This window comes from Crinia signifera, chromosome 5 (assembly GCF_055691185.1).
Source record: "Crinia signifera chromosome 5, ASM5569118v1, whole genome shotgun sequence".
NCBI classification, from domain to species: domain Eukaryota; kingdom Metazoa; phylum Chordata; class Amphibia; order Anura; family Myobatrachidae; genus Crinia; species Crinia signifera.
Window position 1 is genome coordinate 4,457,539 of NC_139221.1, and position 26,991 is coordinate 4,484,529.

The 26,991-nt window shown below is 49.6% G+C and overlaps 1 protein-coding gene across 2 annotated transcripts in view; it reads left to right on the forward strand.

The window, feature by feature from the left end:
- The window catches only part of AOC1 (amine oxidase copper containing 1), a 130,651-nt gene that overhangs the window by 36,405 nt on the left and 67,255 nt on the right, over positions 1-26,991 (forward strand). Inside the window, exon 1 of one of the 2 annotated variants that reach the window (XM_083186542.1) lies at positions 3,176-3,240. The exons of the other annotated variant lie outside the window; for it this stretch is intronic. The gene's annotated coding sequence lies outside the window, so the exon portion shown is untranslated. Of the gene's footprint in view, positions 1-3,175; positions 3,241-26,991 lie in introns of those variants that run through there. 2 annotated transcript variants of the gene reach the window in all.

A 26,991-nucleotide genomic window follows, 5' to 3' on the forward strand; every position in this document is an offset into this window, starting at 1 on the left:
TGGCTGGGGTATATGTGTGAGGTGGAGGTGGCTGGGGTATATGTTTGAGGTGGAGGTGGCTGGGGTATATGTGTGATGGGTAGGTGGTTGGGGTTTGGGGTATATGTGCGAGGGGGGGTGGCTGGGGTATATGTGTGTGATGAAGGTGGCTGGGGTATATGTGTGATGGGGAGGTGATTGGGGTATGGGGTATATGTGTGTGATGGAGGTGGCTGGGGTATATATGTGTGATGGAGGTGGCTGGGGTATATGTTTGTGATGAAGGTGGTTGGGGTATATATGTGTGAGGGGGTGGTGGTTGGGGTATGGGGTATATGTGTGTGATGGAGGTGGCTGGGGTATATATGTGTGATGGAGGTGGCTGGGGTATATGTGTGAGGGGGTGGTGGTTGGGGTATATGTGTGTGATGGAGGTGGCTGGGGTATATGTGTGTGATGGAGGTGGCTGGGGTATATGTGTGAGGTGGAGGTGGCTGGGGTATATGTGTGAGGTGGAGGTGGCTGGGGTATATGTGTGTGAGGGGGAGGTGGTTGGGGTATATATATATGTGTGAGGGGGAGGTGGCTCGGGTATATATGTGTGTGAGGGGAGGTGGTTGGGGTATGGGGTATATGTGTGAGGTGGAGGTGGCTGGGGTATATGTGTGATGGGTAGGTGGTTGGGGTATGGGGTATATGTGCGAGGGGGGGGTGGCTGGGGTATATGTGTGTGATGAAGGTGGCTGGGGTATATGTGTGAGGGGGAGGTGGTTGGGGTATGGGGTATATGGGTGTGATGGAGGTGGCTGGGGTATATATGTGTGATGGAGGTGGCTGGGGTATGTGTGTGTGATAAAGGTGGCTGGGGTATATGTGTGAGGTGGAGGTGGCTGGGGTATATGTGTGAGGTGGAGGTGGCTGGGGTATATGTGTGAGGTGGAGGTGGCTGGGGTATATGTGTGTGAGGGGGAGGTGGTTGGGGTATATATATGTGTGAGGGGGAGGTGGCTGGGGTATATATGTGTGTGAGGGGAGGTGGTTGGGGTATATGTGTGAGGTGGAGGTGGCTGGGGTATATGTGTGTGATGGAGGTGGCTGGGGTATATGTGTGAAGGGGAGGTGGCTGGTGTATATGTGTGAGGTGGAGGTGGCTGGGGTATATGTGTGAGGTGGAGGTGGCTGGGGTATATGTTTGAGGTGGAGGTGGCTGGGGTATATGTGTGATGGGTAGGTGGTTGGGGTTTGGGGTATATGTGCGAGGGGGGGTGGCTGGGGTATATGTGTGTGATGAAGGTGGCTGGGGTATATGTGTGATGGGGAGGTGATTGGGGTATGGGGTATATGTGTGTGATGGAGGTGGCTGGGGTATATATGTGTGATGGAGGTGGCTGGGGTATATGTTTGTGATGAAGGTGGTTGGGGTATATATGTGTGAGGGGGTGGTGGTTGGGGTATGGGGTATATGTGTGTGATGGAGGTGGCTGGGGTATATATGTGTGATGGAGGTGGCTGGGGTATATGTGTGAGGGGGTGGTGGTTGGGGTATATGTGTGTGATGGAGGTGGCTGGGGTATATGTGTGTGATGGAGGTGGCTGGGGTATATGTGTGAGGTGGAGGTGGCTGGGGTATATGTGTGAGGTGGAGGTGGCTGGGGTATATGTGTGTGAGGGGGAGGTGGTTGGGGTATATATATATGTGTGAGGGGGAGGTGGCTCGGGTATATATGTGTGTGAGGGGAGGTGGTTGGGGTATGGGGTATATGTGTGAGGTGGAGGTGGCTGGGGTATATGTGTGATGGGTAGGTGGTTGGGGTATGGGGTATATGTGCGAGGGGGGGGGTGGCTGGGGTATATGTGTGTGATGAAGGTGGCTGGGGTATATGTGTGAGGGGGAGGTGGTTGGGGTATGGGGTATATGGGTGTGATGGAGGTGGCTGGGGTATATATGTGTGATGGAGGTGGCTGGGGTATGTGTGTGTGATAAAGGTGGCTGGGGTATATGTGTGTGATGGAGGTGGCTGGGGTATATGTGTGTGATGGAGGTGGCTGGGGTATATGTGTGAGAGGGAGGTGGCTGGGGTATATGTGTGATAAAGGTGGCTGGGGTATATATGTGTGATGGAGGTGGCTGGGGTATATGTGTGAGGTGGAGGTGGCTGGGGTATATGTGTGTGATGGAGGTGGCTGGGGTGTATGTGTGAGGTGGAGGTGGCTGGGGTATATGTGTGTGATGGAGGTGGCTGGGGTGTATGTGTGAGGTGGAGGTGGCTGGGGCATATGTGTGATGGAGGTGGATGGGGTATATATGTGTGAGGGGGTGGTGGTTGGGGTGTGTGGTATATGTGTGTGATGGAGGTGGCTGGGGTATATGTGTGAGGAGAGGTGGCTGGGGTATATGTGTGTGAGGGAGGTGGCTGGGGTATATATGTGTGATGGAGGTGGCTGGGGTATATGTGTGTGATGGAGGTGGCTGGGGTATATGTGTGAGGTGGAGGTGGCTGGGGTATATGTGTGTGATGGAGGTGGCTGGGGTATATGTGTGAGGGGGAGGTGGCTGGGGTAGATGTGTGATGAAGGTGGCTGGGGTATATATGTGAGGTGGAGGTGGCTGGGGTATATATGTGCGAGGGGAGGTGGTTGGGTTATATATGTGCGAGGGGAGGTGGCTGGGGTATATGTGTGAGGTGGAGGTGGCTGGGGTATATGTGTGTGATGGAGGTGGCTGGGGTATATGTGTGAGGGGGAGGTGGCTGGGGTATATTGTGATGAAGGTGGCTGGGGTATATGTGTGAGGTGGAGGTGGCTGGGTTATATATGTGCGAGGGGAGGTGGTTGGGTTATATATGTGCTAGGGGAGGTGGCTGGGGTATATGTGTGAGGTGGAGGTGGCTGGAGTATATGTGTGTGATGGAGGTGGCTGGGGTATATGTGTGAGGGGTAGGTGGCTGGGGTATATGTGTGATGAAGGTGGCTGGGGTATATATGTGTGAGGGGGAGGTGGCTGGGGTATATATGTGCGAGGTGAGGTGGTTGGGTTATAGGTGTCTATACTGTATCTTCACCCACAGTATCCCCAGCTCTGAGCCCCCCTTATTGTGTTGGTCCGAGCCCTCACACTGTCAGATGGCAGCACCTGGCTGTGTGTTGTTTCCTATCACACAGAGATTCCAGACACCCCCCCCCCCCCCCCCCCCCTCCCCTGTATAAGAACTCGCTGCAATGCTGATAACAGGCAGAACAGGAGAGCGGAGGAGGCAGCAGGTAAGACAGCACTGGACTGTACCTATGCGTCAGCAAACAGCACAGTAACCAGGGCTGCTATGTCCCATTGCAGAGGTGGTTAGGGGGATATTGGACTGGGGGGAGGGGGTTAATGGACAGAAGTATTGGGGTACAGACCTGAGACCGTACACGTTACCACACCTGGGTAGTAATCAGGAGGATCATACAATGGCGCGGTCACTGGTTGGGGGGGGGGGGTATATTGGGGGGCCTGACTCGGTGCAGGGTGACTCTGTACATACTATACTGTATCTGTAAGCGACTAGATGCTGAGACTATAGGATCTTGGGCACCAGCTCTGGCGCAGTCACCGTCATGTGAATGAGCCCCACGATAACAGTGTGTTACGCGCAGACTTAGATGTTGTGTAGGATACATGTAGATGCGTCCTGTGGTCCCAGCCAGCCGGGGGCTTTCATGGCAGCTGTACTCAGTAGGTGAGGGCGGTCACCATGGAAACAAAATCATTTTTAGGAAGCATTTATCCATGTCCTGTGGTGCTCTCATCAGATCGCCGTACGTGTCTCCTGTACCCAGCATGTTGGGGAGAGCGCTAGGGACGGGCGTCTGCATCAGCCCCACAAACCTGAGGCTGACGCTGTCATGTCACTGCGGGAAACCCCGATGACAAAGGATGTCCACAGGGCCGGGACGTGTGTAAGACCTATGTGACACTATTAACTCTCGTGTTCCATGTCTCAGAGAGCACAGCAGCGACTTGTGTCCTGCCGCAGCGCTGCACAGGTACTATAGAGCGCACAGTGGTTACTGGTGTCCCTGGCTCAGCACTGCACAGGTACAATAGACAGAACAGTGGTGACTTGTGTCCTTGGCGCAGTACAGCGCAGGTACAATAGACAGGACAGCGGTGACTGGTGTCCCTTGTGCAGCTCTGTAGATGTACAATAGACAGCACAGCAGTGACTGGTGTCCCTGGTGCATAGTGGTGACTGGTATCCCTGGAGCAGCGCTGCACAGGTACAATAGACAGCACAGCGGTGACTGGTGTCCCTGGCGCAGGGCTGCACAGGTACAAAAGACAGCACAGCGGTGACTGGTGTCCCTGGCACAGTGCTGCACAGGTACAAAAGCCAGCACAGCAGTGACTGGTGTCCCTGGAGCAGCACTGCACAGGTACAATAGACAGCACAGCAGTGACTGGTGTCCATGGAGCAGCGCTGCACAGGTACAAGACAGCACAGCGGTGACTGGTGTCCCTGGAGCAGCGCTGCACAGGTACAATAGACAGCACAGCAGTGACTGGTTTCCCTGGAGCATCTCTGCACAGGTACAATAGACAGCAGCCTGGTGACTGGTGTCCCTGGAGCAGCGCTGCACAGGTACAATAGACAGTACAGTGGTGACTGGTGTCCCTAGTGCAGCTCTCTAGATGTACAACAGACAGTACAGTGGTGACTGGTGGCCCTGGAGCAGCGCTGCACAGGTACAATAGACAGCACATCGGTGACTGGTGGCCCTGGTGCAGAGCTGTAGATGTACAATGGACAGCACAGAGGTGACTGGTGTCCCCAGTGCAGCTCTGTAGATGTACAATGGACAGCACAGTGGTGACTGGTGTCCCTGGTGCAGCTCTGTAGATGTACAATGGACAGCACAGAGGTGACTGGTGTCCCCAGTGCAGCTCTGTAGATGTACAATGGACAGCACAGTGGTGACTGGTGTCCCTAGTGTAGCTCTGTAGATGTACAATAGACAGCACTGTGGTGACTGGTGTCCCCAGTGCAGCTCTGTAGATGTACAATGGACAGCACATCGGTGACTGGTGTCCTTACTGCAGCGCTGCACAGGTACAATAGACAGCACAGTGGTGACTGGTTTCCCTGGAGCAGCGCTGCACAGGTACAATAGACAGTACAGTGGTGACTGGTGTCCCTGGTGCAGCTCTCTAGATGTACAACAGACAGCACAGTGGTGACTGGTGGCCCTGGAGCAGCGCTGCACAGGTACAATAGACAGCACATCGGTGACTGGTGTCCCGGGTGCAGAGCTGTAGATGTACAATGGACAGCACAGCGGTGACTGGTGTCCCTGGTGCAGCGCTGCACAGGTACAATGGACAGCACAGCAGTGACTGGTGTCCCTGGAGCAGCGCAGCACAGGTACAATAGACAGCACAGCCGTGACTGGTGTCCCTGGAGCAGCGCTGCATGGCCATTTTGAAGGCTCAGGGAAACCGCAGGTGTGTGAGGGGAAGTCATGTGACGTCAGCTCCGCCCCCGATCAGCCTGATTCTATCACAGCCGCTGAGTAAGTCCTGGGCTACACACACACTGCACACACTGGGGAATCATTACATGGTGAGCGGCTGTTATCTGGGAGTGTCAGGTAATACGCAGGTGTGGCCAGGTGTGTGAGGGGAAGTCATGTGACATCAGCTCCGCCCCCAATCAGCCTGATTCTATCACAGCCGCTGTGTAAGTCCTGGGCTACACACACACTGCACACACTGGGGAATCATTACATGGTGAGCGGCTGTTATCTGGGAGTGTCAGGTAATACGCAGGCGTGGCCAGGTGTGTGAGGGGAAGTCATGTGATGTCAGCTCCGCCCCCGATCTGCCTGATTCTATCACAGCCGCTGAGTAAGTCCTGGGCTACGCACACACTGCACACACTGGGGAATCATTACATGGTGAGCGGCTGTTATCTGGGAGTGTCAGGGAATACGCAGGCGTGGCCAGGTGTGTGAGGGGAAGTCATGTGATGTTGGCTCCGGTCCCAATCAGCCTGATTCTATCGCAGCCGCTGAGTAAGTCCTGAGCTGCGCACACTGGGGAATCACCATTACAGAACTGATACAATGTCGCTGTTCCAGCGCTGATACAATGTTGCCATTACAGCGCTGATACAATGTCGCCATTTCAGCGCTGATACAATGTCGCCATTACAGCGCTGATACAATGTCGCCATTACAGTGCTAGTACAATGTCGCCATTACAGCGCTGATACAATGTCGCCATTACAGTGCTAGTACAATGTCGCCATTACAGCACTGATACAATGTCACCATTACAGCGCTGATACAATGTCGCCATTACAGCACTGATACAATGTCGCCATTACAGCGCTGATACAATGTCGCCATTACAGTGCTGGAACAATGTCACCATTAGAGTGCTAGTACAATGTCGCCATTACAGCGCTGATACAATGTCGCCATTACAGTGCTGATACAATGTCGCCATTACAGCGCTGATACAATGTCGCCATTACAGTGCTGGTACAATGTCGCCATTACAGCGCTAATACAATGTCGCCATTACAGTGCTGGTACAATGTCGCCATTACAGCGCTGGTACAATGTCACCATTCCAGCGCTGATACAATGTCGCCATTACAGCGCTGATACAATGTCACCATTACAGTGCTAGTACAATGTCGCCATTACAGCACTGATACAATGTCGCCATTACAGCGCTGATACAATGTCACCATTACAGCGCTGGTACAATGTCGCCATTACAGCGCTGATACAATGTCGCCATTACAGCGCTGATACAATGTCACCATTACAGCGCTGGTACAATGTCGCCATTACAGCGCTGATACAATGTCGCCATTACAGCGCTGATGTAATGTCGCCATTACAGCGCTGGTACAATGTCGCCATTACAGCGCTGATACAATGTCGCCATTACAGCGCTAGTACAATGTCGCCATTACAGCGCTGATACAATGTCGCCATTACAGTGCTGGTACAATGTCACCATTAGAGTGCTGGTGCAATGTCGCCATTACAGCGCTGATACAATGTCGCCATTACAGCGCTGATACAATGTCACCATTACAGTGCTAGTACAATGTCGCCATTACAGCACTGATACAATGTCGCCATTACAGCGCTGGTACAATGTCACCATTACAGCGCTGATACAATGTCACCATTACAGTGCTAGTACAATGTCGCCATTACAGCGCTGATATAAAGTCGCCATTACAGCGCTGGTACAAAGTCACCATTACAGCGCTGGTACAATGTCACCATTACAGTGCTGGTACAATGTCGCCATTACAGCACTGATACAATGTCACCATTACAGCGCTGATACAATGTCGCCATTACAGCGCTAGTACAATGTCGCCATTACAGCGCTGATACAATGTCGCAATTACAGTGCTGGTACAATGTCGCCATTACAGTGCTGGTACAATGTCACCAATCCAGCGCTGATACAATTTTGCCATTACAGCGCTGATACAATGTCGCCATTACAGCGCTGATATAATGTCGCCATTACAGTGCTAGTGCAATGTCGCCATTACATCGCTGATATAATGTCGCCATTACAGTGCTGGTACAATGTCGCCATTACAGCACTGATACAATGTCGCCATTCCAGCGCCGATACAATGTCGCCATTACAGTGCTAGTGCAATGTAGCCATTACTGCGCTGATACAATGTCGCCATTACAGTGCTAGTACAATGTCGCCATTACAGCACTGATACAATGTCGCCATTACAGTGCTGGTACAATGTCACCATTACAGTGCTGGTACAATGTCACCATTACAGTGCTGGTACAATGTCGCCATTACAGTGCTGGTACAATGTCGCCATTACAGCACTGATACAATGTCACCATTCCAGCGCTGATACAATGTCGCCATTACAGCGCTGATACAATGTCGCCATTACAGTGCTAGTGCAATGTCGCCATTACAGCGCTGATATAATGTCGCCATTACAGCGCTGATACAATGTCGCCATTACAGCGCTGATATAATGTCGCCATTACAGCGCTGGTACAATGTCGCCATTACAGTGCTGATACAATGTCGCCATTACAGCGCTGATATAATGTCGCCATTACAGCGCTGGTACAATGTCACCATTACAGCGCTGGTACAATGTCACCATTACAGTGCTAGTACAATGTCGCCATTTCAGCGCTGATACAATGTCGCCATTACAGCGCTAGTACAATGTCGCCATTACAGCGCTGATACAATGTCGCCATTACAGTGCTGGTACAATGTCACCATTAGAGTGCTGGTACAATGTCACCATTACAGCGCTGGTACAATGTCGCCATTACAGCGCTGATACATTACAGTGCTAGTACAATGTCACCATTACAGTGCTAGTACAATGTCGCCATTACAGCGCTGATACAATGTCACCATTACAGTGCTAGTACAATGTCGCCATTACAGCGCTGATATAATGTCGCCATTACAGCGCTGTTACAATGTCAGCATTACAGCGCTGGTACAATGTCACCATTACAGCGCTGGTACAATGTCACCATTACAGTGCTGGTACAATGTCGCCATTACAGCACTGATACAATGTCACCATTACAGCGCTGATACAATGTCGCCATTACAGCGCTAATACAATGTCGCCATTACAGCGCTGATATAATGTCGCCATTACAGCGCTGATACAATGTCACCATTACAGTGCTAGTACAATGTCGCCATTACAGCGCTGATATAATGTCGCCATTACAGCGCTGTTACAATGTCACCATTACAGCGCTGGTACAATGTCGCCATTACAGCACTGGTACAATGTCACCATTACAGTGCTAGTACAATGTCGCCATTACAGCGCTGATACAATGTCGCCATTACAGCGCTAGTACAATGTCGCCATTACAGCGCTGATACAATGTCGCCATTACAGTGCTGGTACAATGTCACCATTAGAGTGCTGGTACAATGTCGCCATTACAGCGCTGATACAATGTCGCCATTACAGCGCTGATACAATGTCACCATTACAGTGCTAGTACAATGTCGCCATTACAGCGCTGATATAATGTCGCCATTACAGCGCTGATATAATGTCGCCATTACAGCGCTGTTACAATGTCACCATTACAGCGCTGGTACAATGTCACCATTACAGCGCTGGTACAAAGTCACCATTACAGCGCTGGTACAATGTCACCATTACAGTGCTGGTACAATGTCGCCATTACAGCACTGATACAATGTCACCATTACAGCGCTGATACAATGTCGCCATTACAGCGCTAGTACAATGTCGCCATTACAGCGCTGATACAATGTCGCCATTACAGTGCTGGTACAATGTCGCCATTACAGTGCTGGTACAATGTCACCAATCCAGCGCTGATACAATTTTGCCATTACAGCGCTGATACAATGTCGCCATTACAGCGCTGATATAATGTCGCCATTACAGTGCTAGTGCAATGTCGCCATTACAGCGCTGATATAATGTCGCCATTACAGTGCTGGTACAATGTCGCCATTACAGCACTGATACAATGTCGCCATTCCAGCGCCGATACAATGTCGCCATTACAGTGCTAGTGCAATGTAGCCATTACTGCGCTGATACAATGTCGCCATTACAGTGCTAGTACAATGTCGCCATTACAGCACTGATACAATGTCGCCATTACAGTGCTGGTACAATGTCACCATTACAGCGCTGGTACAATGTCGCCATTACAGTGCTGGTACAATGTCGCCATTACAGCACTGATACAATGTCACCATTCCAGCGCTGATACAATGTCGCCATTACAGCGCTGATACAATGTCGCCATTACAGTGCTAGTAAAATGTCGCCATTACAGCGCTGATATAATGTCGCCATTACAGCGCTGATACAATGTCGCCATTACAGCGCTGATATAATGTCGCCATTACAGCGCTGGTACAATGTCGCCATTACAGCGCTGATACAATGTCGCCATTACAGCGCTAGTACAATGTCGCCATTACAGCGCTGATACAATGTCGCCATTACAGTGCTGGTACAATGTCACCATTAGAGCGCTGATACAATGTCGCCATTACAGCGCTAGTACAATGTCGCCATTACAGCGCTGATATAATGTCGCCATTACAGCGCTGATATAATGTCGCCATTACAGCGCTGTTACAATGTCACCATTACAGCGCTGGTACAATGTCACCATTACAGTGCTGGTACAATGTCGCCATTACAGCACTGATACAATGTCACCATTACAGCGCTGATACAATGTCGCCATTACAGCGCTAATACAATGTCGCCATTACAGCGCTGATATAATGTCGCCATTACAGCGCTGATACAATGTCACCATTACAGTGCTAGTACAATGTCGCCATTACAGCGCTGATATAATGTCGCCATTACAGCGCTGTTACAATGTCACCATTACAGCGCTGGTACAATGTCACCATTACAGCGCTGGTACAATGTCGCCATTACAGCACTGGTACAATGTCACCATTACAGTGCTAGTACAATGTCACCATTACAGCGCTGGTACAATGTCGCCATTACAGCGCTGATACAATGTCGCCATTACATCGCTAGTACAATGTCGCCATTACAGCGCTGATACAATGTCGCCATTACAGTGCTAGTACAATGTCGCCATTACAGCGCTGATACAATGTCGCCATTACAGCGCTAGTACAATGTCGCCATTACAGCGCTGATACAATGTCGCCATTACAGTGCTGGTACAATGTCACCATTAGAGTGCTGGTACAATGTCGCCATTACAGCGCTGATACAATGTCGCCATTACAGCGCTGATACAATGTCACCATTACAGTGCTAGTACAATGTCACCATTACAGTGCTAGTACAATGTCGCCATTACAGCGCTGATACAATGTCACCATTACAGTGCTAGTACAATGTCGCCATTACAGCGCTGATATAATGTCGCCATTACAGCGCTGTTACAATGTCACCATTACAGCGCTGGTACAATGTCACCATTACAGCGCTGGTACAATGTCACCATTACAGTGCTGGTACAATGTCGCCATTACAGCGCTGATACAATGTCGCCATTACAGCGCTGATATAATGTCGCCATTACAGTGCTAGTGCAATGTCGCCATTACAGCGCTGATATAATGTCGCCATTACAGTGCTGGTACAATGTCGCCATTACAGCACTGATACAATGTCGCCATTCCAGCGCCGATACAATGTCGCCATTACAGTGCTAGTGCAATGTCGCCATTACAGCGCTGATATAATGTCGCCATTACAGTGCTGGTACAATGTCGCCATTACAGCACTGATACAATGTCACCATTCCAGCGCTGATACAATGTCACCATTACAGCACTGATAAAATGTCGCCATTCCAGCGCCGATACAATGTCGCCATTACAGTGCTAGTGCAATGTCGCCATTACAGCGCTGATATAATGTCGCCATTACAGTGCTGGTACAATGTCGCCATTACAGCGCTGGTACAATGTCGCCATTACAGCGCTGGTACAATGTCACCATTACGGCGCTAGTACAATGTCGCCATTACAGCGCTGATACAATGTCGCCATTACAGCGCTAGTACAATGTCGCCATTACAGCGCTGATACAATGTCGCCATTACAGTGCTGGAACAATGTCGCCATTACAGTGCTAGTACAATGTCGCCATTACAGTGCAAGTACAATGTCGCCATTACAGTGCTGATACAATGTCGCCATTACAGTGCTGATACAATGTCGCCATTACAGCACTGATACAATGTCGCCATTACAGCGCTGATACAATGTCACCATTACAGTGCTGGTACAATGTCACCATTCCAGCGCTGATACAATGTCGCCATTACAGCGCTGATACAATGTCGCCATTACAGCGCTGATACAATGTCGCCATTACAGCGCTGATATAATGTCGCCATTACAGTGCTAGTGCAATGTCGCCATTACAGCGCTGATATAATGTCGCCATTACAGCGCTGATATAATGTCGCCATTACAGTGCTGGTACAATGTCGCCATTACAGCACTGATACAATGTCGCCATTCCAGCGCCGATACAATGTCGCCATTACAGTGCTAGTGCAATGTCGCCATTACAGCGCTGATATAATGTCGCCATTACAGTGCTGGTACAATGTCGCCATTACAGCACTGATACAATGTCGCCATTACAGTGCTGGTACAATGTCACCATTACAGCACTGATACAATGTCGCCATTCCAGCGCCGATACAATGTCGCCATTACAGTGCTAGTGCAATGTCGCCATTACAGCGCTGATATAATGTCGCCATTACAGCGCTGATACAATGTCGCCATTACAGTGCTAGTGCAATGTCGCCATTACAGCGCTGATATAATGTCGCCATTACAGCACTGATACAATGTCGCCATTACAGTGCTAGTACAATGTCGCCATTACAGCGCTGATATAATGTCGCCATTACAGCGCTGGTACAATGTCGCCATTACAGCGCTGATACAATTTCACCATTACAGTGCTAGTGCAATGTCGCCATTACAGCGCTGATATAATGTCGCCATTACAGCGCTGATACAATGTCGCCATTACAGTGCTGGTACAATGTCACCATTAGAGTGCTGGTACAATGTCGCCATTACAGCACTGATACAATGTCACCATTACAGTGCTAGTACAATGTCGCCATTACAGAACTGATACAATGTCGCTGTTCCAGCGCTGATACAATGTTGCCATTACAGCGCTGATACAATGTCGCCATTACAGCGCTGATACAATGTCGCCATTACAGTGCTAGTACAATGTCGCCATTACAGCACTGATACAATGTCGCCATTACAGTGCTAGTACAATGTCGCCATTACAACGCTGATACAATGTCGCCATTACAGTGCTGGTACAATGTCGCCATTACAGCGCTGATACAATGTCACCATTACAGCGCTGGTACAATGTCGCCATTACAGTGCCAGTACAATGTCACCATTACAGTGCTGGTACAATGTCGCCATTACAGCGCTGATACAATGTCGCCATTACAGTGCTGGTACAATGTCACCATTCCAGCGCTGATACAATGTCGCCATTACAGCGCTAGTACAATGTCGCCATTACAGTGCTGGTACAATGTCACCATTCCAGCGCTGATACAATGTCGCCATTACAGCACTGATACAATGTCGCCATTACAGTGCTAGTACAATGTCGCCATTACAGCGCTAGTACAATGTCGCAATTACAGTGCTGGTACAATGTCACCATTCCAGCGCTGATACAATGTCGCCATTACAGCGCTGGTACATTGTCGCCATTACAGCGCTGGTACAATGTCACCATTACAGCGCTGGTACAATGTCGCCATTACAGCGCTGATACAATGTCGCCATTACAGCGCTAGTACAATGTCGCCATTACAGCGCTGATACAATGTCGCCATTACAGCGCTAGTACAATGTCGCCATTACAGTGCTGGTACAATGTCACCATTCCAGCGCTGATACAATGTCGCCATTACAGCACTGATACAATGTCGCCATTACAGTGCTAGTACAATGTCGCCATTACAGCGCTAGTACAATGTCGCAATTACAGTGCTGGTACAATGTCACCATTCCAGCGCTGATACAATGTCGCCATTACAGCGCTGGTACAATGTCACCATTACAGCGCTGGTACAATGTCACCATTACAGCGCTGGTACAATGTCGCCATTACAGCGCTGATACAATGTCGCCATTACAGCGCTAGTACAATGTCGCCATTACAGCGCTGATACAATGTCGCCATTACAGCGCTAGTACAATGTCGCCATTACAGCGCTGATACAATGTCGCCATTACAGTGCTGGAACAATGTCACCATTACAGCGCTGGTACAATGTCGCCATTACAGCGCTGGTACAATGTCACCATTACGGCGCTAGTACAATGTCGCCATTACAGCGCTGATACAATGTCGCCATTACAGCGCTAGTACAATGTCGCCATTACAGCGCTGATACAATGTCGCCATTACAGTGCTGGAAAAATGTCGCCATTACAGCGCTGATACAATGTCTCCATTACAGCGCTAGTACAATGTCGCCATTACAGCGCTGATACAATGTCGCCATTACAGCGCTAGTACAATGTCGCCATTACAGCGCTGATACAATGTCGCCATTACAGCGCTAGTACAATGTCGCCATTACAGCGCTGATACAATGTCGCCATTACAGTGCTGGAACAATGTCGCCATTACAGCGCTGATACAATGTCGCCATTACAGTGCTAGTACAATGTCGCCATTACAGCGCTGATACAATGTCGCCATTACAGTGCTAGTACAATGTCACCATTACAGCGCTGATACAATCTCGCCATTACAGCGCTGGTACAATGTCACCATTACAGTGCTGGTACAATGTCACCATTACAGTGCTAGTACAATGTCGCCATTACAGCGCTAGTACAATGTCGCCATTACAGCGCTGATACAATGTCGCCATTACAGCGCTAGTACAATGTCGCCATTCCAGCGCTGATACAATGTCGCCATTACAGCACTGATACAATGTCGCCATTACAGCGCTGATACAATGTCGCCTTTACAGCGCTGATACAATGTCGCCATTACAGAACTGATATAATGTCACCATTACAGTGCTGGTACAATGTCACCATTACAGTGCTAGTACAATGTCGTTATTACAGCGCTGATACAATGTCGCCATTACAGCGCTAGTACAATGTCGCCATTACAGCGCTGATACAATGTCGCCATTACAGTGCTGGAACAATGTCACCATTACAGCACTGATACAATGTCACCATTACAGCACTGGTACAATGTCGCCATTACAGCGCTGGTACAATGTCGCCATTACAGCACTGATATAATGTCGCCATTACAGCGCTAGTACAATGTCGCCATTACAGCGCTGATACAATGTCACCATTACAGTGCTAGTACAATGTCGCCATTACAGCGCTGATACAATGTCGCCATTACAGCGCTAGTACAATGTCGCCATTACAGCGCTGATACAATGTCGCCATTACAGTGCTGGAACAATGTCACCATTAGAGTGCTGGTACAATGTCGCCATTACAGCGCTGATACAATGTCGCCATTACAGTGCTAGTACAATGTCGCCATTACAGCGCTGATATAATGTCGCCATTACAGCGCTGGTACAATGTCGCCATTACAGCGCTGATACAATGTCACCATTACAGTGCTAGTGCAATGTCGCCATTACAGCGCTGATATAATGTCGCCATTACAGTGCTGATACAATGTCGCCATTACAGTGCTGGTACAATGTCACCATTACAGAACTGATACAATGTCGCTATTCCAGCTCTGATACAATGTCGCCATTACAGCGCTGATACAATGTCGCCATTACAGCGCTGATACAATGTCGCCATTACAGTGCTAGTACAATGTCGCCATTACAGCGCTGATACAATGTCGCCATTACAGTGCTAGTACAATGTCGCCATTACAGCGCTGATACAATGTCGCCATTACAGTGCTGGTACAATGTCACCATTAGAGGGCTGGTACAATGTCACCATTACAGTGCTGGTACAATGTCGCCATTACAGTGCTGATACAATGTCGCCATTACAGTGCTGGTACAATGTCGCCATTACAGTGCTGGTACAATGTCGCCATTACAGTACTGATACAATGTCGCCATTACAGCACTGATACAATGTCACCATTACAGTGCTAGTACAATGTCGCCATTACAGCGCTGGTACAATGTCACCATAACAGCGCTGGTACAATGTCACCATAACAGCGCTGGTACAATGTCACCATTACAGTGCTAGTACAATGTCGCCATTACAGCGCTGATACAATGTCGCCATTACAGAACTGATACAATGTCGCTATTCCAGCGCTGATACAATGTCGCCATTACAGCGCTGATACAATGTCGCCATTACAGTGCTAGTACAATGTCGCCATTACAGCGCTGATACAATGTCGCCATTACAGTGCTAGTACAATGTCGCCATTACAGCGCTGATACAATGTCGCCATTACAGTGCTGGTACAATGTCACCATTAGAGGGCTGGTACAATGTCACCATTACAGTGCTGGTACAATGTCGCCATTACAGTGCTAGTACAATGTCGCCATTACAGAACTGATACAATGTCGCTATTCCAGCGCTGATACAATGTCGCCATTACAGCGCTGATACAATGTCGCCATTACAGCGCTTATACAATGTCGCCATTACAGTGCTAGTACAATGTCGCCATTACAGCGCTGATACAATGTCGCCATTACAGTGCTAGTACAATGTCGCCATTACAGCGCTGATACAATGTCGCCATTACAGTGCTGGTACAATGTCGCCATTACAGTGCTAGTACAATGTCGCCATTACAGAACTGATACAATGTCGCTATTCCAGCGCTGATACAATGTCGCCATTACAGCGCTGATACAATGTCGCCATTACAGCGCTGATACAATGTCGCCATTACAGTGCTAGTACAATGTCGCCATTACAGTGCTAGTACAATGTCGCCATTACAGAACTGATACAATGTCGCTATTCCAGCGCTGATACAATGTCGCCATTACAGCGCTGATACAATGTCGCCATTCCAGCGCTGATACAATGTCGCCATTACAGCACTGATACAATGTCGCCATTACAGCGCTAATACAATGTCTCCATTACAGCGCTGATACAATGTCGCCATTACAGAACTGATATAATGTTGCCATTACAGCGCTGATACAATGTCGCCATTACAGTGCTAGTGCAATGTCACCATTACAGCGCTGATACAATGTCGCCATTACAGCGCTGATACAATGTCACCATTACAGCGCTGGTACAATGTCGCCATTACAGCGCTGATACAATGTCGCCATTACAGCGCTAGTACAGTGTCGCCATTACAGCGCTGATACAATGTCGCCATTACAGTACAGTGCTGGAACAATGTCACCATTAGAGTGCTGTTACAATGTCACCATTCCAGCGCTGATACAATGTCGCCATTACAGCGCTGATATAATGTCGCCATTACAGCGCTGATACAATGTCACCATTACAGTGCTAGTACAATGTCGCCATTACAGCACTGATACAATGTCGCCATTACAGCGCTGATACAATGTCACCATTACAGTGCTAGTACAATGTCGCCATTACAGCGCTGATACAATGTCGCCATTACAGCGCTGATATAATGTCGCCATTACAGCGCTGGTACAATGTCACCATTACAGCGCTGGTACAATGTCACCATTACAGTGCTAGTACAATGTCGCCATTACAGCGCTGATACAATGTCGCCATTACAGCGCTAGTACAATGTCGCCATTACAGCGCTGATACAATGTCGCCATTACAGCGCTGGTACAATGTCGCCATTACAGCGCTGATACAATGTCGCCATTACAGTGCTAGTACAATGTCGCCATTACAGCGCTGATACAATGTCGCCATTACAGCGCTGATACAATGTCACCATTACAGTGCTAGTACAATGTCGCCATTACAGCACTGATACAATGTCGCCATTACATCGCTGGTACAATGTCACCATTACAGCGCTGATACAATGTCACCATTACAGTGCTAGTATATGTCGCCATTACAGCGCTGGTACAATGTCACCATTACAGCGCTGATACAATGTCACCATTACAGTGTTAGTACAATGTCGCCATTACAGCGCTGATATAATGTCGCCATTACAGCGCTGGTACAATGTCGCCATTACAACGCTGGTACAATGTCACCATTACAGCGCTGGTACAATGTCGCCATTACAGCACTGATACAATGTCACCATTACAGCGCTGATACAATGTCGCCATTACAGCGCTGATACAATGTCACCATTACAGCGCTAGTACAATGTCGCCATTACAGCGCTGATACAATGTCGCCATTACAGCGCTAGTACAATGTCGCCATTACAGCGCTGATACAATTTCGCCATTACAGTGCTGGTACAATGTCACCATTAGAGTGCTGGTACAATGTCGCCATTACAGTGCTGGTACAATGTCGCCATTACAGCGCTGATACAATGTCGCCATTACAGTGCTAGTACAATGTCGCCATTACAGCGCTGATACAATGTCGCCATTACAGTGCTGGTACAATGTCGCCATTACAGTGCTGGTACAATGTCACCATTACAGCGCTGATACAATGTCACCATTACAGCGCTGATACAATGTCACCATTACAGTGCTAGTGCAATGTCGCCATTCCAGCGCTGATACAATGTCACCATTACAGCGCTGGTACAATGTCACCATTACAGCACTGATACAATGTCGCCATTCCAGCGCTGATACAATGTCGCCATTACAGTGCTTTTACAATGTCGCCATTACAGCGCTGATACAATGTCGCCATTACAGCGCTGATACAATGTCGCCATTACAGTACTGATACAATGTCGCCATTCCAGCGCTGATACAATCTCGCCATTCCAGCGCTGATACAATGTCGCCATTCCAGCGCCGATACAATCTCGCCATTACAGCGCTGATACAATCTCGCCATTACAGCGCTGGTACAATGTCACCATTACAGTGCTGATACAATGTCACCATTACAGCACTGATACAATGTCGCCATTCCAGCGCTGATACAATGTCGCCATTACAGCGCTGGTACAATGTCACCATTACAGCACTGATACAATGTCGCCATTCCAGCGCTGATACAATGTCGCCATTACAGCGCTGATACAATGTCGCCATTACAGTGCTAGTACAATGTCGCCATTACAGCGCTGATACAATGTCGCCATTACAGTACTGATACAATGTCGCCATTCCAGCGCTGATACAATCTCGCCATTCCAGCGCTGATACAATGTCGCCATTCCAGCGCCGATACAATCTCGCCATTACAGCGCTGATACAATCTCGCCATTACAGCGCTGGTACAATGTCGCCATACCAGCGCTGATACAATGTTGCCATTACAGCGCTGATACAATGTCGCCATTACAGCGCTGATACAATGTCGCCATTACAGTGCTAGTACAATGTCGCCATTACAGCGCTGATACAATCTCGCCATTACAGCGCTGGCACAATTCTGCAAGTTTTGTTTGTAATTGTAAGGGAATGGGGAAAAGGAAAAAACAAGTGCACAAGTGTAGGAAATCTTTAGCTAGTTAAATACAAGTATGTTAGTCCACAAATAATAACAATAAGAGTAAACAATTGTATTGTTTAAACCAGGGTTGCCGACCCTCCCGGTATTACAGGGAGTCTCCTGAAATCGGGTCCCCTTCCCCCCCCGAAGGGTGGGCAACCCTCCCGGAATCAGAGGACCCCCCCACTGAGCCCCCTGATCTCATTTAAATGCCACAATCCGCGGGTCTCAGAGGAGGGGGCGGAGCTAAAACGACACCTGTGTCATTTTAGCCCCGCCCCCTCCATGGAGATCAGTGATTTAGACTATTTTCCATAATGGGGGGAGGGCTTAATGATGTCACAGTCAAGCCCCGCCCACCCGAACGGGTAATGAAAGTCTCCTATCCGGGCTGCTCCTGTAGAGGAGCATTTGAAAGTCGGCAACCCTGGTTTAAACACATAGCATGTGTGGAGGTGCACCCATGAGAGGGAGATCAGTTAGAGAAGGGAAGAGAGAAAACGGACTCTCTTTTTGTTGGGATTACCCCGCAATGCTTATACATACTGGTGGAGTCTTCCTGTAGATACACTACCCCTACTATACCAATCTCTTGATTCATTTAATCTAACAGTTAAAAGAGTGCCCCAACAAAAAGAGAGTCCTTTTTCTGTCTTCCCTTCTCACAATGCTGCAGGTTCCTGGCTCCCATCCAGCACGTAGTAACAGGTCCGTAAATGTAGTCACGATGCAGATACTTGGGGTGAGATTTAATAGGATGAGATATTCAGAAAGTGAGAGATTTGGGAAGAAATCTCCAGTTTTTTTAAAGCGGCAATCATTTATAGTGCAAAATCAAACTGGTTTTGCAGTGTACATGATTGCCGCTTTAAAAAAACTGGAGATTTCTTCCCAAATCTCTCACTTTTTGAATCTCTCATCCTATTAAATCTCACCCTAGGTTTGGCAGGTGGATATGAGGACGTCCTCAGCCAGTTATATGGCTGCTTCCTGAATCTATAGCTGGTTGCTTATACTGACCCCTCATACAGATGCACACAACCATACCTCCCAACAGTCCCGATTTCAGCGGGACAGTCCCGATTATCAGGGCCTGTCCCGCTGTCCCACCCGCGGGCGGCAGTGTCCCGCGGTGTGGGGGGGCTGTTGGGAGTCCCCCCTGTCAGCTGCTAAGCAGCGGGGAATAAACGCTGTGCGCATGCGCACAGCGTCTATTCCCGCAGCCAGGGGGCTGGGGGCATGGCTAGAGGCTCACAGAGCCTCTGGGTCATGCCCCATAGCGGCAAAATGGGGGCGTGGCCTCGCGGGAGAGCCGCAAGTATAGGCCACGCCCCCCGAAATTAGGCCACGGCCCCCGAAATTTCCGGCACGCAGCAGCTGCGTCCGCATCGAGCTCGGCAGAAGTTGGGAGGTATGCACAACTCCCCCTGCAAGTACACTGCCCCCCGCCCTGCACACCGCCCCCTCCCCTCCTGCCTGTACACTGCCCCCCGCCCTGCACACCGCCCCCCTCCCTGCCATGCACACTACCCCCCTCCCCTCCTGCCTGCACACCGCACACCACACACCGCCCCCCCTGTCATGCACACCCGCCATGCACACCGCCCCCCCCCCTTGCCATGCACACCCCGCCATGCACACCGCCCCCCTCCCCCTGCCATGCACACCCCGCCATGCATACCGCCCCCCCCTGCCATGCACACCGCCCCCACCCCCCCTGCCATGCACACCCCGCCATGCACACCGCCCCCCCCTTGCCATGCACACCCACCATGCACACCGCCCCCCTCCCCCTGCCATGCACACCCCGCCATGCATACCGCCCCCCCTGCCATGCACACCACCCCCCCTGCCATGCACACCCCGCCATGCACACCGCTCCCCCCTTGCCATGCACACCCGCCATGCACACCGCCCCCCTCCCCCTGCCATGCACACCCCGCCATGCATACCGCCCCCCCTTGCCATGCACACCCGCCATGCACACCGCCCCCTCCCCCTGCCATGCACACCCCGCCATGCATACCGCCCCCCCCCCCCTGCCATGCACACCGCCCCCACCCCCCTGCCATGCACACCCCGCCATGCACACCGCCCCCACCCCCTGCCATGCACACCCTGCCATGCACACCACCCCCCTCCCCCTGCCATGCACACCCCGCCATGCACACCGCCCCTCCCCTTGCCATGCACACCCCGCCATGCACACCGCCCCCCTCCCCCTGCCATGCACACCCCGCCATGCATACCGCCCCCCCTGCCATGCACACCGCCCCCACCCCCCCTGCCATGCACACCCCACCATGCACACCGCCCCCCCTTGCCATGCACACCCGCCATGCACACCGCCCCCTCCCCCTGCCATGCACACCCCGCCATGCATACCGCCCCCCCCTTGCCATGCACACCCGCCATGCACACCGCCCCCCTCCCCCTGCCATGCACACCGCCCCCACCCCCCCTGCCATGCACACCCCGCCATGCACACCGCCCCCCTCCCTGCCCCCCCCCCCTGCCATGCACCCCCCTGCATTTACAGTCACACAGCATATAATCACCTGAGCGCATAGAGTGATATGCCCCCACTACCATCGCGGGACACTGCTGCCTGCCGGTGGGATGCTGGGAATGTCCTGTAACAATTGGGGCAGTTGGGAGGTATAACACACGGCCCTTCTTAGGGGTAATCACATTACTGTGTTTTACTGCTCAGGTTTATGATCGATCATTTGAAGCTGAAAGTCCAACAGGGATTGTAATGTGTATTATTACTAACAGCGGGGAGAGGTACTTGAATATTATATCCAGATGTCTGTCCGAAGAACCCTGTCACGTACATACATATACTCTACATACACATACTGTACATACACATACTGTACATACAAACACATATACATACTGTACATACAAACACATATACATACTGTACATACACACACATATATCCAGATGTCTGTCCGAAGAACCCTGACACGTACATACATATACTCTACATACACATACTGTACATACACATACTGTACATACAAACACATATACATACTGTACATACAAACACATATACATACTGTACATACACACACATATATCCAGATGTCTGTCCGAAGAACCCTGACACGTACATACATATACTCTACATACATACATATATATATATACATACACGCACATACATACACATACTGTACATACACATACTGTACATACAAACACATATACATACTGTACATACACACACTCATATACTGTACATACACACACATATATCCAGATGTCTGTCCGAAGAACCCTGCAACATACATACATATACTGTACATACATACATACATACACATACATACTGTACATACATACATACATATACTGTACATACATACATACATACATACACATACATACTGTACATACATACATATACTGTACATACATACATACACATACATACTGTACATACACACACACTCATATACTGTACACACACACACACACACACACACACACACACACACACACACACACATATATCCAGATGTCTGTCCAAAGAACCCTGCCACATACATGCATATACTCTACATACATACATATATATACACATACCTCCCAACTTCTGGCCGGAGGAAATAGGGACACTCGCGCGGCGAAGCCGCGCGAGCGCCCGAAAAGGGGGCGGGGCGTATGCAAATGAGGGCGCGGCTTATGCTAATTAGCCGCGACCTCATTTTCATACGAGAATAGACGCTGTGCGCATGCGCACAGCGTCTATTCTACTAGATTGGGGGGGTCTCCCAACTGCCACCCCCCGCAGCGGGACAATGCCTGCCGCGGGTGGGACGTCGGGACAGGACCCGAAAATCGGGACTGTCCCGACGGAATCGTGACAGTTGGGAGGTATGTATACATACACACACACTCATATATCCAGATGTCTGTCCGAAGAACCCTGACACATACATACATATACTCAGGGCTATTTTTGTGCAGGCTCCAGCAGGAACTGAGGCCCTTATTCTAGTTCACTCTTTCTGACAAAAGATTTCTTAGATGGACAAAACCATTTGCACTGCAGGTGAGGCAGGTGTAAAACCCCACCCAAATCTAATTATCTCTGGACAAGTAACACCTGCCTCACCTGCAGTGCACATGGTTTTGTCCATCTAAGAAATATTTTGTCAGAAAGAGTGAACTAGAATAAGGGCCACAGTTCCTGCTGGAGCCTGCACAAAAATAGCCCTGCATATACTGTACATACATACATATATATACATACACGCACATACTGTACATACACATACTGTACATACAAACACATATACATACTGTACATACACACACTCATATACTGTACATACACACACATATATCCAGATGTCTGTCCGAAGAACCCTGCCACATACATACATATACTGTACATACATACATACACATACATACTGTACATACATACATACATATACTGTACATACACATACATACTGTACATACATACTGTGAGGGTACGAGTTCCTCAATCACTCAGACACCGAGCAGATGAAACCAGAAGAATGGTTTATTTTCCACAGCACGCACAAATAGACAATAAACAGTGGCAAAGGTAAATTGCAGAGTAGAAAGATATTCAGGTAGCAGGCCCAAACAGACAGTCCTTGTATAGTCACAGTCCCAGATCAGTTCCACAGGGCAAACTATCACTTAATCCCCACAGCAGTGATAGCATATAAGTCCACACGATACCTTGTGTAAATCCACACAACACAGACGCTCCACACCAGAGCTTGGTAGGATGCCCCCTTCCCGGGCAAACGATGTGTTCCACAAGATCCAGTGAAGGGTAGGACCCCTGAGACCGGATTGCGACTAACATACTGAGCTGGCAGGTGTACAAGTCATTTTAAAAACTTCCAATTTCCCACGCTTCTCCATACCATCAGTGGGCTTGCACTCAATCCCTATTGGTGGATTCAAGTCAGGTTTATCCCCCCTCCCAGGTACTGCTGCTGCCCATCTGCTTCTGCCCCCTGCTGGGGTCGGTTCCAGAAAGTCTGGAAGTAGCCAAGATATGCATAGCAGAGTCAACACAAGATATAAAACACAGTCTGATTACATTATGTGGTGGTCACCCCCTGTGGACAACCCTCCTGTTGATAGTAGGGGAATTTGATCACCCCCTGTGGTGATTGTCCTTCAGCTATCCCCCTCATGTAAACAGCAGGAACAATAATCGGCTGATTACATTATGGGCTGATCACCCCCTGTGAAGATTGTCCCTCAGCTTCCACCCTCCTGTGATAGCAGGAACAAAAGTATGGTAATGGGACATAACCTTTTGGTGAATTATTTCCTGGGTATTTCCTGGCAGACCATATTAGGGCAAGAGCGATCTGATCTGGAACTACACACACATATAGGGAGTATATAGACATATATGGAGAACAAGAGGGTACCGACGGACTAAAATAGTACATTAATTACTACACCTAATAAAATATAGTAATTACAGATTTACAGTGAGTATGATAACCTCACATTCCTTCCCCTACTATTGTAGTCCCGGTACCAAGCTGTTCTGGAACCAATAACAACCTGGAATAGCGGGATGCAGAGCAGAGAATCTGGGGTTTGGATTTACCACCTGAGTCCCACAGGGTGACATCATACCAAACCCATCTTGTAAAAGGCGGCTGGTTTGCAGAACCAGCAAGGGCATGATTACAGTCTAAGTCATACATTGGAACTAACAAGGGATGTAGCGATTCCTCTTCTTCGGATTCTGGGTACCCCCCCTCTGCAACATTGTAACCTACTAATACTTTTGCCTCGGGCACAATGGGGCAGGGACCACTTTCCACCTCCCCCTCTTGCCCAAGGAACAGGGGCCAAACGGCAGGCCAATATAGGGGCTCTGGCCCTGGCACTTCCACCACCCCGTCATGTCCTTCCTCCCCCAAACCCAAACTAGGGGCATGGCACATTTCAGTCCAGCATTTGGTCTCAATGTCCAGGGCTGAGGAGGGACCCTCCATCACAAACAATTCCGCTGGTGGCTGCAGGACAGGCTGTGTCAGCTCTGTCCCCTTAAAAGCCAGATGCTCACCTGCAGCTACTTCTGCGCACACCTCCTTCTCCGCGATAGCCTCCTTCCCCAGCTGAGTATGCTGGGCAGCCCGAAACACGACGTCATCTGTGACTGGTGGGCTGGTGGCCTGGATGTTGTCGGATACTCCTCTAACCACGGCGATCTCTTCTTGGACGCAGTCCTCATAGATCCCCTGGCAGCAGGATAATAGCTCTGCATCTCCCACCTCAGCAAAAGGGAAGCAGTAGTGCAGCTCCTCCTGAATAACCTCCTTCACTTTGGGGATAACCTCCCCCTGCAGAGAACACTGAGCAGCTTCCTCCCTAGGATGGGGGAGAAGCAATTGCAAACGGTGCCTTTCATCACGCCCCCTGCGACACTGATCTTGCCATGCTGGGGTATCCAGGAGCCCCCGATCAATCGCCTCTTCCTCTGCCACCACGAAGCACTCCTCCAGACACTGCAATTGTTCCCACACACTCAACTGTGCACCGAAATGGAGAATCCATGCTCGGTAATCAGCAAATGCATTTGTAGGATCTCCCTGATCGTGAAGGATCTGCTGAAGGATTTCCCCGCGAGTGCAGGATCGGATGGGTATACCTCGCAGCTGACCTTCTGCTATCAGCTCCTCCATACTCATTTCTTCAAGGGCAGTTAGGGGCCCCCCTGACAACGACCCTTCTCTTGCAGTAACAATTAATTCTGTGGCAGACCCCTCGGTTGTCTGCCCAGATTGCAGTAGCCCCCTTCTAGACCTTTCCTCTGGTTCTATCTGGGGCATCAATGTATTCTGGACTTGTCCTTCAGCCTCAGAATATTGTCCTCTTTGTAGCATCTGGGTAACTGTGGCAATCACTTCCTCTGTAAATTCTACAAACTCTGGCTCCCCCAGCAGATTCCACGAGGTGGCCTCACCTTTACAGTGCAGAAATGCATCCCCCAGGTAACACAACTTGTCCTGTATGCTGGATACTCTCCACCCGCTGATCATCTGCTGAGCTTCTTCCCAGTACTTCCAGATATACTGCATTTTCCTGACAATAAATAACAGATCCGGCTTCCCAGCCTGCCGATACACTGAAGAACCTCCATCCCTGAGCTCCTCTGCTACAGGGGTCTTGAGGCATCGATTTTCTTTCCTTGGAAACATTTTCCCTTTCACAGGACTGACACCTGCTCACTTGCTGAACATCACCTTACAGCATTTTCCGTTTCCTTACATATGGTCTGATCCTCTGTTCTCTGTGCTTTCTGTGCTCGATGGTTGGTGTCTGAATGATCCCACTGTCGCTGCCGCCAAATGTGAGGGTACGAGTTCCTCAATCACTCAGACACCGAGCAGATGAAACCAGAAGAATGGTTTATTTTCCACAGCACGCACAAATAGACAATAAACAGTGGCAAAGGTAAATTGCAGAGTAGAAAGATATTCAGGTAGCAGGCCCAAACAGACAGTCCTTGTATAGTCACAGTCCCAGATCAGTTCCACAGGGCAAACTATCACTTAATCCCCACAGCAGTGATAGCATATAAGTCCACACGATACCTTGTGTAAATCCACACAACACAGACGCTCCACACCAGAGCTTGGTAGGATGCCCCCTTCCCGGGCAAACGATGTGTTCCACAAGATCCAGTGAAGGGTAGGACCCCTGAGACCGGATTGCGACTAACATACTGAGCTGGCAGGTGTACAAGTCATTTTAAAAACTTCCAATTTCCCACGCTTCTCCATACCATCAGTGGGCTTGCACTCAATCCCTATTGGTGGATTCAAGTCAGGTTTATCCCCCCTCCC